Raw genomic sequence first — 19,036 nt, 5'->3', positions numbered from 1 at the left:
TAGATAAATTGGTTTCACAGATATATGTTCCTTTAAGCTGAAGACCCTGTGGTCTCACATGGTATCAACAGTTTGGTGTCCCCCGACCCGGAACACTCTATCTACCTCATCACTTGGCAGAATTCTAGAAGATTTTTTCCACAATTTGACAAAACGAGAAGCTCTGGGACAGTATATACTCAGATTTTTCTACCTTTTGCTCTACTGTTCATAGTTTTCATTCCCCAAATCAGCTTATATCCCAGGAGAGGTGCTCCCTTTACATTCTATCCACTTGGAATGAGGAGAGATTAAGGAGAGGCAAATAGTGCATACCACTTATCTTTTAAGTAGTTCCTACAATTCACTTCTAATAGGTCAGACTGCTACATGACCACACCTAGCTGCATAGGAGGGTAGGAAATATTCTCTTTATTCCAGGTTTCATGTGGAATCAATGAAAACACAGGTTATAATATTATGGAAGAAGAGGAGGAGAGACTTAAGGGACTAGCTCACTTCTACCACAATTCCTCTCCACTCCTGAAACATCAAGGTAGGGACATTGGCTTTAGAGAACACACTTGACCTTTTTCTGTCCCCTTATTTGCTTGCCTCAGAGAGCAGGGATGAATTACTGGCCCGGTGAGTTTGAAAGAAGAAACTGGGTCTGAGTAGTTCAGCCCTCTTTATCTTTGACTCTATTCGGAGAGGCGGCCTCTCTGCAGAGAGCACACATGCCTAGCCCCTCCACAGAATAGTTTGCAGTGTCAGGCCTCCACAAGAAAGGACTAGGGTTGTTTGCCTCTGCTGGAGACAGGGAAAGCAACTCTCAATCGGTACCTTTTTTGCAAAGCTATGGTTGCCAGAGAGTGTAGCCATGTCCTCTAAATAGCTCTGTCAGTACAAAAATGATGTGTTTCTCACTCCTGTATCTATCTCTCAAGTGATTTCATTCACCGCCGAAGAACAGCAATATTATAAAGTGTCTCTCAAAATGCCAAAAATATGAGCACATTTTTTTTCTTAGAAAGTTATAAAGCTATCAGTGAAGAAAACAGCACAGTCCCACCTTGATTTCCCTGTCCAGGCAGGACCCACGGCCATATCTCACACAAGTGGCACAAATTACATGTAGATAGAAATATATGACCACCTACAGAACAGAAAGAAATATACAGAAAACAGAGAGAAAAGTGAAAATGTTATAATTGGTGGAAAAAAAAAAAAAAAACTCAAGGAAAGAGGAAATTAAGGAGCGGTACCCAGAAGAATTGTCATAGTTGTCTGTGAATCTGCCAGACCCCTGAATAAAATATTCCATCTTTAGGCATGTCTTCTGCCAGGACAATAGTCAGGCCGGACTGTATCTGGGAAGAACTGTATCCAGCTGCCCATTAGACATATTGCCTTTCCCTAAATCAAGGTAATGATTGGGTTCTGTCTCTGCTCATTTGACATTCCTTGTGCTATTAGCAATTAAATTTCCTCAAGGCAAGTGAATCTATCAAACGCTGAATACATTTTACAAAAAAAAGAAATCTAAAAACAGATACAATAAGAGAACTTAAACTTAGATGTGAATGACAGCTATGAAAAGAACACTCTAAGTGTATCAATGTTTGAAATAAATTAACCTCAGTGTCATCCCCGATTTTGACATTTTCATTGTTTTTGTAACACGATAATTTAGTTCTTCCTTCATGGTTAGAAGATTGCGGTAATATCAGTCTGGATTGTTGAGATGAACTCTGTTAGCACATGCTTAAAAATAATTTAGAATATTAGCAAAATTTGAAACAGGATTTAAAATTTTTTTCCATTCAAATGTGATTGTTAGGAAAGATAGTACATTGAATGTTTTAAATCTCTTAAATTTGAGGTGTGGTTGCAAGAATACTGGACAAAAAAGGGGGGTTTGTAATTATAGTTCTGGATTTCTAGTATAACTTAGAATACATGAACTAGGGCTTTACAGTTTTCTCATCTTACATTAGAATATAGAGCAGTGAGTCCTTCGTGTTCCTTCTAACTCTAAAATCCTTTGGTTCTATTCATTAAAATGTGTTGATTAGTGATGGCATAAATTTGGCTACAAAATAAGTATATTTTAATAAAGAAAGCTATAAGCTAGTACTGCCCCCCCTTTTCAGGCTTGTTTTACTCAGTTTTATGGTGAGGAGGGCAAAAGGCAGCCAGTAGCAATAAATTTACAAAACCAGATAAGTATTTTGTCATTTTAATTAATCTCTACAGCATCCCTCATATCTCCCTATCCTTGCATAAACAAGTTTCTAAAATCATTTATTTTCTAAATTTGTTTTATTTTTAACAAAAGAGAACAAATAGCATTCAAATACTCTTACCTAAGACAACTGACCAAACATGCTCTTGAAACTTTCATGAAAAACATAGTTTCAGCATTTTTCACAAGATAAATTTTCCTGTCCCTTGGATTGTAAAACAGTTGCTATAATATTAATTGAATGATGTTTTACCTAATAAAACAAACATTTTCAGAGGATCTGGAATTCCATATGAGTTTTGTATGGCAAAAACATCATATATGTCATCTTAAATAGAAAACAAAGGAGTATCTTTTTAGTTATTGCCAATCACTAATAAATCAAATAAGATTATTTTGTTATATTGATGTTTGAACATTCTCTCTTATGTTCTTGACCCTAAAATCTGTGCACCCTTCTAAGAATTTTGTCACTTCCATTTTTGGCAATATTGCAAAGTAGATAATGTGAAAACCTAAAAGTGCTGACTAAAGTAGAAAGTAAAACCTATTTGCATGCAAAGCCAAGCTCCTAAGAAAGAGAAATCTGTGGGGCAAAAGGGAAAAATCTGAAAATCCTGAGTGTTACACAGCGGCTGACACTTTCTTTGGCTTATGAGGGGTGCCAATCTTCCGTAGCAAGAGGATTTAATTTCCCCAGTCACGGCAAGGCAGTGGTGGGGCCTTGGGCCTGAGCAATGTATTGTACTATGTTATAGATCCCCAATAAGGTGGGAACTCTTAAAGGGAGTCAACCCAGTATGAGGGTAGACTAGACAACAAGGACTAAAAGAAAGCTTGAGCACTGGGTGTTACACACAACTAATGAATCGTTGAACCCTACATCAAAAACTAATGGTGTACTATATGTTGGCTAACTGAACATAATAATAAAAAAATAAATAAAATAAAATCATATAGACTCAAAAAAATAAATAAATAAATAAAAGAAAGCTTGACTGTTTTGGCCTATAGTAGAGGTAGGGAAAATCTTGTCCACTGAGAATTCATAATCAAGATTGGTACTCAATATTTAAAATATACACATGACTTGGGAGACACCAAACTGACAGAATAACATAAAAAATGGTCTTCTGTATGTTATGTCACTGGGACACCAGCAGAAGCAAAAGCAAGCCTCTCAGGAGAGCACACCCGCAGACAAGATGTCCTCGGAGCCTCGTGGGCTTCTCAGCGATGATCCTAAACTTGAGAGCACATGAAGTAACCCACCACCATTTTACTCTATTTCTGTTCTCCTGTGTTCACACATAAGGAAACGAAATATCACACAGATGAAAGAGGGACAGGGCATAGTGGTTTAGGGCATAGCCTCTGGAGCTACTTTCAAGTAATGGCTTTGTGAGTAACTTTGCACAAGATCTCTAACCTCAGTTTTCTCATCTCTGAAAGGGGAATTATCATCGCATCTATCTTACAGGTTGTTTATAAGAATTAAATAGGTTAATATGTAAAAAAAAAAAATAAATAAATAAATAGGTTAATATGTGGGAAGTAGGACCAGAACCATGCCTAGAAGATAGGGAGCACTGAAAAGGACAGCTGCTCTTATCATCAACAGCGTCACTGCAGTTGTGGGTCACTGATTACATTATCCCAGCTAGTCCATGGTTAGGCTGATTCTTCTCCAAATGTACCCAGATGCCTATCCTTCTGGCCTAGAATTAAATCTTGAGGTAAACCTAGCAACTATACATAACAAAATTATGATTTCACATGACTAGCTTCTTGGTTGAGAAGCAGCAGAACTAAGAACTGCAAGAAAATTAACTGGGGCAACCATTATGCTACCTAATTACAGAACTACCTAAACAAGAACTTGCTATTTCTTTTTGGTTTCTGTTTAAAGCTATACTTCTATGTAGATTTCTGGTGTAAATCATTTGCCTTATAAATGTTATGGTAATATACACATATTTCATTATGTTATGTTATGTTATGTTATGTTATGTTAATGTACACATATTTTGGTTCCTCAGAATCCAGAAAATTTTACATGGAAAACTCTAACACACACACATGATTGAGCAAATTGAAGACAGCTTTTACGTCAAGGGTAGATGTACCAGGGGTGCCTGGGTGGCTCAGTCGGTTAAGCATCTGCTTTTGGCTCAGGTCAGGATGCGGGGGTCCTGGAATCAAGCCCTGCATCGGGCTCCCTGCTGAGCAGGGAGGCTACTTCTCCCTCTCCCTCTGCAGCTCCCCTTGCTCATGCTCTCTCTCTCTCTCAAATAAATAAATAAAATCTTAAAAAAAAAAAAGAGTGGATGCATCGTGGTCATCCCAGCCCCAGCACCTTCCCCTACCACTGCCACACACACAAGTGGACACTGACCACCCCCCTCCTCTGGAACCTGGGAGAACAGGGTCAGGACACCAGGCTTCTGCTGGGCCTTTGAGACTCATCAGCTCTACAAGCGTTTGTGTCAGCTAATTCCACCTGTTCTGCTTCCCGTCTTCCAGGAGCTCTCATGTCTCTCCCTCTCTTTCCAACTTCCTTCATTATAATTACATCAGAGGGAAGAAGTTCCTCAACACCCTGTCTCCTTACTATTAACTCCTGATGAATTTCAGCTTTGTCTCTGAAAAATAAGATTAATTAACACCTCGCTCATGATGTGGTAGTGAGAACCATGTGATACATATGTGCAAACTAATGAACTGCATTTATTTTATATCAAGCATTCTTGTTGAGCTTCATACATATATAATTATATATTGACTTGTTTTACACTTGCTGAGGGATAGAGTACTATTCTGTACCTCTTTGAGTTTCCTTAAATACCTAGCTCAGTATCTTACAAATATTTCATCATACTGCTCTATTTATTTTATAAGTGATATTGTAAACTTCATTTCACTTACGTGGAAAAGTGCACTGAAACAGGCTCATTCTGCAGTTGGTCAGTCCATGTAGAAAAAACTCTTAAAAACATTATTTTACCATCAGGTTACCTCAAAAACAATCTGAACCACAGCCATAGGTTGGACACGGCCCAGGCACTCCTATCACATTTTCTTTCGTCTCATCTGGATGCTATTAACGGCCCTGAGCAGGTTCCAGTGTTCCACAACAAAGCCGGTGCTGACGCCAGGACGATACTGCACCTCCAGCTACAAATGAAGTGATCAAGGGGAGAAAGCTACGCATAGGTGTCTACCCGTACAGACTACCCAGATGTGCTCTGAAATCCTTTAAGGACTAAGGAAATTGTTGAGAGGGAGAGCCTCCACGGGCCTCTCACACTTCTAAACTACTCGCTGTGTGCGCCAAGAATGCAAGGCCCTGACTGCTCTTCTTTCCCTTGGCCATTTCTCAGGGTTGTCATTGGAGGGAGCATCCTTGAGGGATGAAGTCATACTTTCCTTCAGGACACAGGGGAGGCTTGCTTGTCACTTGCTATGAAACAGCCAGTTCCTTCTCTAAGTCTATGGTGGGTGTGATTATAAAGGGGATTTTTGTGGTGATGGAATTGTCAGTTATCTGCATTGTGTGGTGGACACAGGAATCGACACAGGTGATCAAATCTCATAGAACTGAATACACACACACACACAGGAATACAAGTAAAATTGGAGAAATGAGAAAAAAATCTATCATGAGATAAATGTTCCATAAACTTGAGTACATTTGTAATTTTGATTAGCTTTACTACATCATGGCTTACTTTAATCATGGAAGGCTATATTTATAGGATTGGAGAAGAAAACCCAACTCATGAATATGAATCCAAAAGGACTAAGGATTAAAGGTGAAGATTCATCTCAAATATCAGGCTATTATTACAAAAATAGTAACGAGAGAGGCGTAAGATACCTGGGAACAACATCCTCTGAGCACTGTACTAACTGTCCGGTACTGTAATGAACAGTTAACATTTATTTATATTTGATCCTCAAAGCAATCCTTTGTGATAGGTGCTATTATTACTTCCATCTTACAGGAAATCAAAACACAGAGAAGGTTGTAAATAAATTAACATTTAGTAAGTGCTGGCACTTACCATGTCTTTTAAATATCCCAGGAATCCCATGGGGTATTGTTGTGCATATTTTATGTACAAGAGCACTGAGCCCCAAAGAAGTTAAGTAAATTGCACAATTTAAGTAGGTGACATATCTGGAATTCAAAATTCTGGTGGACCTCTCGCTAAAGCTGCTTCTTTTCTCTGCAGCAAACAACCTTCCTAGAGCTGCACCGGTTGTAGAAGAGGAAGCCAACTGTAACTCAGAACACCTGCTCTCTAGGTCTGGCACTCGGGGGACTGTAACACCCTCATCAGGCACTTCATCTTTCTGAGCCACCCCTTCTTTATCTGTGGCCAGGTGTGGACTGCAATGGGAGTGCAAAGTCATCCAAGGTCTCTTCCAATTCTAAAAGCATTCGATGATGTCTAGCGACATCTGCGGATATGTAGGTACATTTAGACAAATGTGTGTGACTTCTGTTCTGGTCACAGATACATTTCCAACTCAGTAGACACAACTGATAGAATTGTGGTCACCGAATAAATAACCCTAATTTGTGCCTGACCCCCCAACTAGCACCAGAAGATAAGAAAGAACCCACAAGAAAAAGCCCTCTGTGATTTTCCTTGGGTGAGACGATGTGGCCTCCTTCCTCCCCACTCTCTGAAAACCCCTCCTGTGTCATTCTGGAAGGAGCACAACTGTGCTGTGAAGACTTGGATCAGGAAGAAACCAGGGATAAGACCTGCATTCTCTGACCTCTTGCCTGGTGGAGAGACAACAGAGGCAACAGCAGGTTCATCTGAATGGTCTCTGCATTGTCATGATTTCTCGGCCCATACAGTCGGTGACCTGGAGGATGAAGGGCCTTAGTGTCCGATAAGCATTTCTGGTAAAGTCATCTGTGTCTTCAGTTACGATGTAAACCATTTGGTCCAGGTTGTTTTTAATATCATGTCTGTTATTAGTTTCAAAAGATGTCATCACTATAAAATAAAATGAGAAAGACACTTTATTTTTTTAAATTTTATTTTATTATGTTATGTTAGTCCCCATACATCATTAGTTTTTGATGTAGTGATCCATGATTCATTGTTTTCGTATAACATTCAGTGCTCCACGCAGTATGTGCCCTCCTTAATACCCATCACCAGGCTAACCCATCCCCCCACGCCCCTCCCCTCTAAAACCCTCAGTTTGTTTCTCAGAGTCCATAGTCTCTCATGGTTCATCTGTCCCTCCGATTTCCCCCCATTCATTTTTCCCTTCCTTCTCCTAATGTTCTCCACGCTATTCCTTATGTTCCACAAATAAGTGAAACCATATGATAATTGACTTTCTCTGCTTGACTTATTTCGCTTAGCATAATCTCCTCCAGTCCCATCCATGTTGATGTAAAAGTTGGGTATTCATCCTTTCTGATGGCTGAGTAATATTCCATTGTATATATGGACCACATCTTCTTTATCCATTCATCTGTTGAAGGGCATCTCGGCTCTTTCCACAGTTTGGCTATTGCGGACATTGCTGTTATGAACATTGGGGTGCATATGGCCCTTTTTTCACTACATCTATGTCTTTGGGGTAAATACCCAGTAGTGCAATTGCTGGGTCATAGGGTAGCTCTATTTTTAATTTTTTGAGGCACCTCCACACTGTTTTCCAAAGTGGCTGTACCAACTTGCATTCCCACCAACAGTGTAAGAGGGTTCCCCTTTCTCCACAACCTCTCCAACATTTGTTGTTTGTTGCCTTGTCAATTTTTGCCATTCTAACTGGTGTAAGGTCGTATCTCAATGTGGTTTTGATTGGGTTTTCCTGATGGCTAATGATGATGAACATTTTTTCATGTGTCTGTTAGCCATTTGTATGTCTTCTTTGGAGAAGTGTCTGTTCATGTCTTCTGCCCATTTTTTGACTTGATTATTTGTTTTTTTGGGTGTTGAGTTTGAGAAGTTCTTTATAGATCTTGGATACCAGCCCTTTATCTGTAGTGTCATTTGCAAATATCTTCTCCCATTCTGTGGGTTGCCTCTTTGTTTTGTTGACTGTTTCCTTTGCTGTGCAGAAGCTTTTTATCTTGATGAAGTCCCAAAAGTTCATTTTTGCTTTTGTTTCACTAGCCTTTGGAGGTGAATCTTGAAAGAAGTTGCGGTGGCCGATGTCAAAGAGTTTACTGCCTATGTTCTCCTCTAGGATTTTGACGAATTCCTGTCTCACATTGAGGTCTTTCACCCAATTTGAATTTATCTTTGTGTATGGAGTTAGAGAATGGTCCAGTTTCATTCTTCTGTATATATCTGTCCAATTTTCCCAGCACCATTTACTGAAGAGACTTTTTTCCATTACATATTTTTTCCTGCTTTGTCGAAGATTGCAGGGTCAGTTGAGGGTCAATATCTGGGCTCTCTATTCTGTTCCATTGGTCTATATGTCTGTTTTTGTGCCAGTACCATGCTGTCTTGGTGATCACTGCTTTGTAATATAGTTTGAAATCGGGCAACGTTGATGCCCCCAGCTTTGTTTTTCTTTTTCAACATTTCCTTGGCAATTCGGGGTCTTTTCTGATTCCATACAAATTTTAGGATTGTTTGTTCCAGCACTTTGAAAAATGTCATTGGAATTTTGATTGGGATGGCATTGAAGGTATAGATTGCTCTGGGCAGCATAGACATTTTAACAATGTTTATTCTTCCGATCCATGAACATGGAATGTTTTTTCCATCTTTTTGTGTCTTCTTCAATTTGAGAAAGACTCTTTAAATTAGAAGCAGTTAAAATGGGCCTTGCGTATTTGTATAGCATTTCTTAGTGTGTAAAGAAAAACAGCTTTTTCAAAATTTCATTGAAGCATGTGCAATTGCTTGGAACATCGAAATATTTTATAATCCTTGTAAGCATTTAAATTCTTTAGGATTTAAAACATTTATTTTAAGCTCAGAGCAAGATGACTTTAAAATGTTTAGTCACATAACAGGAAAGATTGAAAACATCTTTCATAAGATGATCATGTCTTATATAATACCTGTATTCAGAAAACTTTAGTTTTAAAAATATTTTAATGAAATTACACATTGCATCACAAATGAATCAACTCATGAAATCTGGTAAGATGACCAAGGTCATTGCAAACTGCAAACAGAAAAAGGAACCAAGAAGAGCTGGAGGCCTTACATACAGCCAAAGGAATGTGTAAATTTGTTGCTTTAAGGGTCAGGAACAATTTCCTATGAACAGAGGACAAGCTTCATGTTTACCGTGCTCATTTCTTCCTGCTTCCCGCAAATCTAGATTCTGTTGGTCCCTCACTAATTCCTTTATTTTCCCTGCTCTTTTTTTACCCCTCATCTATAAAACGTGAATGATGGGGTGGAAAGAGGGAATAAGTGTAATGGGGTTGACCAGATAATATATAAGATCTTTTTCAGTCTAAGATCCAATATTATATGATTTAAGAATAAATAAATAAAATTATACAAAAAATTCCCTTTTTAAGTTTCTAGGACAGTCTTTTCTCTTTGAACCACTAAAAAATGATCAGTATGAATAAGGAACTGGATATTGAATAATGTTGTTTCAAATATTGCTGATCATCACCGAAGTACACATATTTTCCGGAGGTTCAAAATGCTGAAGAATGTGTATGTTGTCCAATTACTGGGATAGAAAGAAGTAATTAGGGAAGATAGAAATAACAGAATTAAAACAAGTTAACATTAGAAAAGAAATTGATAGAAATTATTACCATGTATCAACTGATTTTTAAATATCTTTAATGTGAATTAATTAATTACAAATATATTTTATCAAGTGAAATTAACCTATCTGCACCTGATCAGATATAAGGAGAACTGTCTAGGTAGGAAAAACACTTTCTTCCAGTTATACTGTAGAAGACTAAAAAATTTAATTATGTTTATGATAAAATATCAGAAAATCATCTTCCTACTACAGTAACAGCATCTAGAAGAAGCTGTGTTGACATAGATTGTTTCTAACTCAGTCTCTACTCACTGATCTCATTGACCAAAACAGACTAGAGGTACTCAGGAAGTTCAGGATGGTTTAACATGGGCCAGCCACAGAGAAGGCAATCTTTTCAGTGGCTCAGGGAGAAGGAATCAGCCAGGGTGAACCTCACACAGAAGCGTCCAATTTTATATTATTTCACAGGTACCTCTGACAGATTAACATACTGATTCCATTCACTCGGGTTATTAAACACCAAGCTCTTTCCTAGGTGTTCACTTTTAATAAGGGGAGGGTCCAAGAGGGCAGGAAGCTTACAAATAGGATTAGGGCAAAGGACAAGAAATATTCTGGGATATGATCCCTTGAAAAGGGAAATTGGGCATATCATTAGGTAGACTTTTTATCTTAGTTTTACTTTGGGATTATTCCCAAGATGCTTGAATCCTTCTAGTGAAAAAAAAAAAAAAACCTCCTTCAGGACAGACTGATACAATCTTACACAATTTTCTGTCATTCCTAAATTCTGAGCATGGAACATTGAAAAGTCACATTTCCTTAAATATTTGTTGAATAAGTTAATGAATAGATTTTGAAATGAATAAAACTGAAAGTGACTTAACTGGGCATGAGTGTTTAATTGTGTCCTTAATGTTAAGAGGGTGGAGAACACAGTCCATGCTTAATTCAAGATTTTTTTTCTTGTATGAAAACACAGCCGGGTGAGGGGATCTATACATCTCTTACAATTTTTCAAAAGTGGCCACCAAAATGGTTTACAGTCCTATTTAAAAAATTCCAGGATTTTATTTTTATTATTTATTTATTTATTTATTTTTAAAAATTTTATTTATTTATTTGACAGAGAGATAGCGAGAGCAGGAACACAAGCAGGGGGAGTGGGAGAGGGAGAAGCAGGCTTCCTGCTGAGCAAGGAGGCCGATGCGGGGCTCAATCCGAGGACCCTGGGATCATGACCTGAGCTGAAGGCAGACGCTTAACAACTGAGCCACCCAGGTGCCCAAAAATTCCAGGATTTTAAACTCTAGGACTAAAAGATAAAAAAATTCACTATTTCATAAGATGTCCACTGCTAGGCAAAATAGGCCCAAAGAAATGAAGCCCTTTAACATGGGAGTTTACCTAATAAGACGTAGGGGCTATTATGGCGCAGTTTTTTGAGGAGCTGGTGGAGTTGCTGGCAAACTCAAAGAAACCATGTAATCCTGCTGTGTTGGACAGAAATTCCTCTGAGGGGTCCTCATACCCTTCATATGAGATCTCAAAAGTCTAGAGAAGATGGAGGAAAGTGACCGGGTATGTGCCTTCCACTCACACCCAAGCAGGCATCTCAACTAAACAGCATCATTACAGTATCTCATCCAGGCAGTGGTTCCTTCATGCCAGGAATTGTATCAGACATTGACTATTCTCAGAACTGTCCAATAGCGTAGGGATAGTTAGTACTATTTTTTAGGTGAAGAAACTGAAACATCGAATAGTTAAGAAATGTGTTCAAGGTTATAGAACTAGTACGGAATAAAGACAGAATTAAAAACTATATTGTCTAACTCTAAATCCGGTTTTATTTTTTATTTGTTTCTGGTTTTGTTTCTCAATTCATCCATTTTGGAAAGGGAAAAGTGAATCCATCATATTTATCATTTAACTTCTGTCAGGATAATGGAAGAAGTAGAGCAATTTTTTTTAACTTTAATAAACAATTTTAAAGCTGTATAATTTTTAAAAGATGGGGAAATGGTCTAGGAGACCCCAGACTTGCAAGGACAAATTATTTTTATTGTGCAAGTATAAAAAAGATTTCCTAAAATTTATTTACTATAAGCATTCTATAAACTTCTAAAATAATGAAGGGGTTTACTCTAGCACTTTAATGACTTCATGTGTATTTTATAGTTACTTTACAAAGGGACAGTTTAGTAAAATTTTTGGCTCCTACAAATTCTAATTTCTTCATCCAATTGTACTGCATTTCGCATATCATTTCCACAGCAGTGTATCGATAGTTTTCAATGCACAAGATTAATAATATATTGAATTGCAAAGAGGAACTTGTCAACTTCAAGGAATACTTTATTGATTATGTGGGGTGTGAAGTATTGAATTAGAGTCCCTTGCTTATAATGAACTTAAATACCTCCTGTTTCCAAGACAAAAAGGGCCAGGATTACAGAAGAATTTCTAATACTAGCTATATCTCAGTTTCACTAGATAAATTTTTTGAGTTTACACCATTTGAGTTTACAACCAAATCTGCTTATCCCTCAATTTTATAACCTGGGTTTCAGAGTAGCTTCATAATTTTTATACAGAAGGGATTTAGGGGACCACCACTTTGTGGGAGGGGGCCTCATGGACTTGGCTTGAAGCTATGTGTGCTTGGTAGGCACTTTATGTTTACTTGGTAATAGGTTTTTTTTTTTTTTTTTCCATTTTATTCCATAGGTTTATTTAATGTTAGATTTGGGTACAACACTTGTCAAGTTCAAGAAGGTCTCTTCCATTTTTTTGTTTGCTAAATTTTTTAAAAATTATGAATTTGTTTGAAATTATATATCAGAACTATGATGTATCTTCTAACATGATTGTAAGATTTCCTCCTTTTATCTATTAATAAGATGAATCACATTAATAGAATTTAAGTTAACTTTCTTGAGAATAAACCCAACTTGGTCAATTACAAACTAACCTAAATAAACTTGGTCCTACATAACTGTTATTGTTTGGTAGACAGCAGTAATCTCTGAGAAGTTTGAGGTGGGGGAAGGTTACTACTGCCTCACAGTCTCCCTACTGGGTATAATGAAAGCATATCTTGGACAAAATTCTGTACACATACTAACATTTACTAAACCAATATTGGTTAGAAAGTGGATATAAAATTGTTTATACACAGACCTATACCTCTGAAACAAATAATACATTATATGTTAAAAAAAAAAAAAAGAAGAAGATAGCAAGAAGGTAATAGGTTTTTATGAGAGCTGGAGTAGCTGATGAAATTATGGGTGGTGAGGGAAAGCAAGGGGCCAAGGCACCTGATGAGTTTTTCACTAAGTGTTCTGTTCCTTCATGATGTCTTTTTTTTTTTTAACAATTTTATTTATTTATGAAGGAGTGAGAGAGCAGGGCGAAGAGCAGAAGGAGAGGGGCAAGCAGACTCCACACTGAGCACAGAGCCCTATGCAGGGCTTCATCTCATGACCCTGAGATCATGACCTGAGCCTAACTGACTGAGCCACCTACGTGCCCCATGTTGTCTTTCTTGATGTTTACTCTTACTTCCAAGTAAATGACACCCCAATTGGCATCTATGATAGATTTTTTTTATCTATAAAAAAATAAATCCCTATAAAATAGGGATACTATTTTTCTAATTTCCTTCAAGAGGACATCTTGAATATCTTACAACTCAGTCTGAATCCTTTATGAAAGCCATACTCTTCCTACTGAAAATATTGTTATACTTTTGCTCCCCCCTCACGTATCTGACATCAGTTTCACCGCTCCTATAGTCTCACAAGCTGGACCTCTGTCATCACTGACCCACCATCTTTATCCACTGTATCCAGCCTGTGTCTCTTTTTGTTGGGTCCCCAAGGTCATATTTCCTTTTTTTTTTTTTTTTAAAGATTTTATTTATTTATTTGACAGAGAGAGACACAGCGAGAGAGGGAACACAAGCAGAGGGAGTGGGAGAGGGAGAAGCAGGCTTCCCGCAGAGCAGGGAGCCCGACTCAGGGCTCGATGCCAGGACCCTGGGATCATGACCTGAGCCAAAGGCAAACACTTAACGACTGAGCCACCCAGGCACCCCCCAAGGTCATATTTCCTAAGAAAATATTTTGGATTTGTGTGGAATACCTGAGCTAATAAGTATTCCAGACCAGGAGGGCAGTTTGGCACAGGAATTGGCTCTGGCATCCATGCTGCTGGAGCAGACTGATTTAACATTGGACATCTGCCAGGCCAGTACTATATAGGATGAGTGCCACCAGTTGGCTGGTACGAGGGGAAGGTACTAAGCTGACGTAGACTGTAGTATCCTGTAAGCAAGCTTCCTGGGTAGTATGCAAGTGGGGGGACAGTAGGTCCTGGGACTCTTGTGTTCAAAATCAAATGAAAAAATTACACATGACTGAAACTACAATATATTGAAATTTAGCATGATTTTTTTTACATGGAAATTACATGGGTCACATGACAGCTTCTTGAAAATAGTAAGAGGTTTCATTTTCTGAGGAAGGGCATACCACGTACCAAAAATGTAGTTAGAGGGTCTTCCAGATTATTAACTCATTTAATCCTCTTAAACTTTCTGAAATAGTTATGCTCACTTCACAAGTGCAAAAACTAAGGTTGAAGAGATGAAGTAATTTGATAGCCTCTCTATGCCCATCTCATATGCCCACCTGCTGCAGGGTTAGCACAGGGCCTGCAATAAATTTAGCACTATGCAAATTTCTATTTTTATATTCTTTATGCTATTGTTAAGTTTACATAGATAGCAACTGGTAACACTGGGATTTGAAATCACATTTTACCTTCAAAATGATGACTTGAAGACTGCTATATTGTTGCTAGTCCAATCACTTCTTCATATCCTCATCATCTGGTTCTCACACTGCTCTCCTCCAACCACGGGTCAGTTTAATTTCAAGTTGGTCAATGTAAGTAAGATTACAGTCAAGGAAACCAGATTTCTTTAAAGAATCACAATATTTAAGAAGAGAAGCTCTCAAAACCATGAATTAGTATGAGGGTACCACTAATGTATGACTTTAGATTTTGCTTCTTTTATCAAATGTCTCTCAAAAGAAGCACCCTCAGCATCAGCCAGGATGGATCAGTGCAGTCCTGGGAAGGAGCCTAAACTCCTGCCCAGCAGTAACAAGGGGCACTTCAACCTCTTTGCTGTGCAAGGAAGACTGGTCCCCTGCCATCTACTGGAGAAGCAGGGATCTCACAAGCGTTTCACATGGATTGCTAAAAATGTGGAGAATTAACAGCATTTAGATATGAGACTGTCCATACGGCTGAGATGTAGCTATAGTGTTAAAAAAGTAAAATCTGAACACTTTTATCACCAAATTTGGTGTGTTTTGTTTTACTTTCTTGGATTTAAAATGATTAATTGTTTTATTTACATAAGTAACAGCGCTCTGGTTGACTACAAGGGGGTACCTGATAAACTCTTAAGTTATTCCTAGCATTGGAAAGCCTTAACTGAAATCATGTGAGAGGGAGAACCCCAGTTGCCTTTCTCTGAACTTCTAGGAAAGGCCAGAACCAAATGTAAAGAAAAGCCAAGCCTAGAGCAAAAAAGATCCTCTCCTCCTGATCCCAGGAAAAAGAGATGTTTTTAAAAATGTACTGCGGTTGAAAACTAAATAAATAAGGCCAATAATTTATTTTTCAGATTTCATTACAGATCTATTTTAGCTAAAATTAAATAAAACCAACTCTAAGTTAGCAGAAGAGTCCAGCTGAGACCTGACCTGTAAAGCTGGCTGAAGCCTTGATCATATTTGTGTTTTCTTATTTTGAATATTCTTATCATTTTTTGTTTCAAGAACTTATTGACTGTGAATTACTGAATTAATTTCAGCACCTACTGATGGATCTGCAGTTTGGAAAATACAGTATTAAAAGTGTTTCTCAAACTTAGCTGTTGATAAGAACAACAAGATAGGATGTTTTTCTTTTTTAAGATCTGTCTTGGAGATTCTGATTCAATAGGTGGCCAGGATCTGCATTTTTATACTAGCAAAAGAAATCCACATTATTTTGACAGACCTAGTATATTAAGCTACACTCGAAGAAACAATGTTAGAATTTTTTCTAAAACTTAAAATATAATCTGCCATCAAAAGTCAATTTATGTAGCAGCATTATTCATAATGGTCAAAAAGTGGAAAGAATTCAAATGTCCATGAAGTGAAAAATGCATAAACAAGGTGTTTATACAATAAAATATGATTCACCCTTAAAAAGGAATAATTATAAACACAATGTACATGAATAAACCTTGACAATATGCTGAGTGAAAAAAGCCAGACCCCAAAGGTTATATGTGTTATGATTCCACTTATATGAAATATCCAGAATAGGCAAAACTATACAGATATAAATAGATTAGTGGTTGCCAGGGGCTAGAGGAAGAACAAAATGTGGAGTGATTGCTAATGGATATGGATCTGGGAGGTGGTAAAAATGTTCTGGATTAAATAGTAGTGATGGCATGGATTTGCAGCCAAACTTTAAATTAGGATTTTCTGAAGAATCTCAGATCAGGAATTAAGTTTAAAGTGGCCCCAAAGGATACACAAGATTATGATCTAGTAACATTGCTCACAAGAACTGGAGAATTTCGAAGGTCCTTTTGTACCATTTGAATTTTGAAATATCTGCATTATAATTTTTTTAATTGAAAAAATAAAGTGGTCCTGGGGAAAAAAAATAGTAGTGATGGCTATACAACCCTGTGGATATACTAAAAACCACTGAATTATACACTTTCAAATGGTCAATTTTATGTATGTGAGTTATACCTCCATTAAAAAAAAAAGAAAGATAAATCACCTGAAAGACAGAGAAATAAGACACTGAATGAAATAAAATACTGAGAAATGGCCAGATAGAACTTGACCATAATACAGGAGTGTCAAGAGCCTGTACTGAGAGGTTATCCTGGATCATATCCACACAACATATACATAGAGGAAAAAGGAAAAGGAAGCTCTGCTGTTTTCAGAAAACACTGCAGGGGCAGAGGATACCTGAGCTCCATGGGTCTTATTTCTAGAATGAAATAACATCTCTGGAATCATCTCATAGATGATGTTTTCCAAACTGTGAGCTTTTGCCTCTTCTTTATACTCATTGTTACTAAGTATCATCCAGATGGGACTACTGCAGTAACTTCTTAACTAGCTTTCCCTCTGTTCCAGTGATTCTTTCACACTGGCCCCAAAAGCTATCTTTTTTTTTTTTTTTAAGATTTCATTTATTTATTTGAGAGAGAGGGACAGCATAAGCAGGGGGAGGGCCAGAGGGAGAGGGAGAAGCAGGCTCCCCACTGAGCACAGAGCCTGACACGGGGCTGGATCCCAGGACGCTGAGATCACGACCTGAGCGGAAGGCAGATGCTTAACTGACTGAGCCACCCAGGCGCCACCCCTTCTCCCACCAAGAGCTATCTTATTAGACATCCAATCAGTTACTCACTGGACATTTACTGAGCACCTTTTTTTGTACCAGACCCTGTGCCAGAAGCTGGGAAGAAAGTGATGAAAGACAAACTCAAGTATCTGCTTTGAAGTGTTGATGTCCTATCAAAAAGCATCTGTAGGCTCGCACAGGCTCCAGGATAAGATGCAAACTCCTTCATCAGCGCAAGACCCGTTGTTATCTCCATTGCTGTGCACTTCTGCCTTTTGACCCAAGCAGGCCTTCATCAAGGCCCAATCATACCACCAGACCTTCATCACCTCCTGTTTTTTGACATGTTTTCTTTCTCCCAGACATTCTCCCTTCCCCACCCATTTTTTGATTGAGAAACTCCTTATCGTGCCAATAAAACTTGAATCCCTCAGTTAGACCTTCCCTTTAATCCCACAGTCAGTTACTTTGCCTTCTGTGTCCCTATAACATTCTTTTCATATTTCCATATAACTTCCTACTCCAGGAAACTGTAAATTCTTTGAGGGCAGGAATGTTCTACTTTGACATCCAGTAAACTACTTGGCATCCAGTAGGTGCTCAATATTTATTTATTGAAATAATAAAGTCATTAGTTAGTTAAACAAGCAACTTAATTCTTAGTGTCATTTTCTGCAGTGGTGGAAAGATTCTTTCTGAAGATTTAACTTATCAGGTATAAAATAGGAATTATACTCTGGAGGGTCATCAGGTTTTGGATCTGGTGCACTTAAATGGCAGTGCAGTCAGGAGGAGCATCAGGTATTGGATCCAAGGACTTTGTATTATTTTCAATTTCATCCATAGGTTGATCAGCATTTATGGGGATGAGCCTTGGAGGAAATGGAGGTGCACAATTGAGAAATGGAATGATTTATTACTGAAGATATTAATTTTTTCCTTATTAGATTGCTGCAATATCAGTGTATGTAATCATTGTGAAATACACTGCTGTATTTCTTATAACACACATAATACATGCATATGATATGTTAGGCATTAATTCATGCATATGATAAATTGTTAGGCTGAACATAGAGTAAAAAACTAAAGCTGAGTAATTATACTGTGCCTGTGACTAAAGCAATGAGCTCTCAGGCTGGTGGTTCAGCTGACCTGGTACTATTATTTACATAGATAAATTCCTCACAAGATAGCAGAAATTCTTTGTCCCATGATGTAATATGGAGAAACTGGCATATGTGGAGTGAATCTGATTTTTTTCCCCCACACACTTTTTGAAAAGTGGCTGTGTCAAAGTAAACTCAAAACAAAAACAACATAAATACTTAATGGTTTAAAAAGCAGTGTGTCACACATAACTCACTTAGAGGTGATTTAGTACACTTACCCAGTGACTCCTATTTTGACCTATTCTTCCTAAAACAACTGAGGTCACTATAATTACCGAATGGAAGGTGTCGAAGTCATGTTTCATGTTATACCCTGCCCTTTCACTGAGATTGGAGACATTTTTCCTGACCTCAGTATGAGGAAGAGTTCAGTGTTCCTGAAAGAACTGGTTTACTTTTACCACATAGAAAACCCAAGTCCATAAATGTGGTATTTCTCTCCTTGTATCAGTTGCTGGAA

At 37.9% G+C, this 19,036-nt stretch overlaps 1 protein-coding gene and 1 pseudogene across 3 annotated transcripts in view; both read right to left on the bottom strand.

Annotated features, from left to right (window-relative positions):
* The window catches only part of LOC118526746 (phospholipid scramblase 4), a 129,051-nt gene that overhangs the window by 82,857 nt on the left and 27,158 nt on the right, over positions 1-19,036 (bottom strand). The gene's annotated exons all lie outside the window — the stretch shown is intronic.
* LOC144379508 (phospholipid scramblase 4-like) lies at positions 5,241-18,874 on the bottom strand (annotated as a pseudogene).

Source organism: Halichoerus grypus, chromosome 1 (genome assembly GCF_964656455.1).
Source record: "Halichoerus grypus chromosome 1, mHalGry1.hap1.1, whole genome shotgun sequence".
NCBI classification, from domain to species: Eukaryota; Metazoa; Chordata; class Mammalia; order Carnivora; family Phocidae; genus Halichoerus; species Halichoerus grypus.
The sequence above is the reverse complement of the archived record's forward strand: the minus strand, read 5'-3'. Positions and strand labels throughout refer to the sequence as shown.